We start from the raw sequence: 940 nt of genomic DNA, 5'->3' as shown, positions 1-940 counted from the left end.
TTTTTTTTTTTTTTTTTGTTCAAGTTCATTTGTTCAATCATCAAGTAGTAATCACACAGATCAGGAGGGAAGTGTATTTTTAAATTAGCTTTTTTTTCAATTAATTTGTGAATGTTATAACTTATAAAGAATCGTCTTTCATCTTTTCCAAAATTTTCAGCGCCTCAGGCAATATTTTTTGGGAAAAATTTTCAGAAATAAGTACCTAGATGTTAAAAAAATCTTGGAAATTTTTCTCTAATTGAATATCAGTGACTAACCTGAATATCCAGCAGCATATTTGCGTTTGACCAGAGCGTCCCCCTTCCGGATACTAAATTACTCACCTCAAACAATGTTGCTTAACTTCAATGATCCATTGAAAATATTGTGATCTGATTTATAACGTGTTATCGCCGCTAGGGGGGTGAAATAATAAACATTATTTTTATTTCCATAAAGAAACACTTTTTCTCGAGCCGCCTCTATCGAATCTGAGCGAACTCCACGTCAACAAAAAGTAACCAAAAGTTGAACACATGACATGAATAGGTACCTACGTATGGTCCCTTTTTCCTTGTGGCAAAATTTCGTACACAAGAGAAGTGAAATAGGTAGTAATATAAAACTTTAACATTAATTTTTAAAAGGTGATTTTAATCCTAAAAGTCTATTCCTTTGTATATTTAATCGATATGTACTTAATTTCTACCTATTGTCAAAATAGATAAATCCGTTAAAAAATCTGCTTGTGTCTAATCAGTCAATCGTCAATCAACTCTTGTACCTAGAATAGATAAATCCGTTAAAAAATCTGCTTGTGTCTAATCAGTCAATCAACTCTTGTACCTACCTCCTAAATTTTTCTTATCTGTACCTCAGAAAGAGTCAACTTTTGGATAAAGTTTTACCTACGTCGTAGTGCTGGTAGTGTTCATAAAAGTGCCAACCAAAGGACATA

At 32.2% G+C, this 940-nt stretch overlaps 2 long non-coding RNA genes across 2 annotated transcripts; one reads left to right on the top strand and one right to left on the bottom strand.

Moving 5' to 3' along the window:
• Window positions 1–596: 596 nt before the first annotated feature.
• LOC113473214 lies at window positions 597–940 on the bottom strand. The gene is made up of 2 exons (XR_003395251.1): window positions 829–940; window positions 597–766 (listed from the first exon to the last, which is right to left on the bottom strand). It is a non-coding gene; the product is annotated as an uncharacterized LOC113473214 (long non-coding RNA).
• LOC113473215 lies at window positions 611–904 on the top strand. The gene is made up of 2 exons (XR_003395252.1): window positions 611–676; window positions 771–904. It is a non-coding gene; the product is annotated as an uncharacterized LOC113473215 (long non-coding RNA).

Source organism: Diaphorina citri, unplaced genomic scaffold, assembly GCF_000475195.1.
Source record: "Diaphorina citri unplaced genomic scaffold, Diaci psyllid genome assembly version 1.1 scaffold19572, whole genome shotgun sequence".
Lineage (NCBI taxonomy): Eukaryota > Metazoa > Arthropoda > Insecta > Hemiptera > Psyllidae > Diaphorina > Diaphorina citri.
Note: the sequence above shows the minus strand (reverse complement) of the source record. Positions and strands in the feature narration are given on the sequence as shown.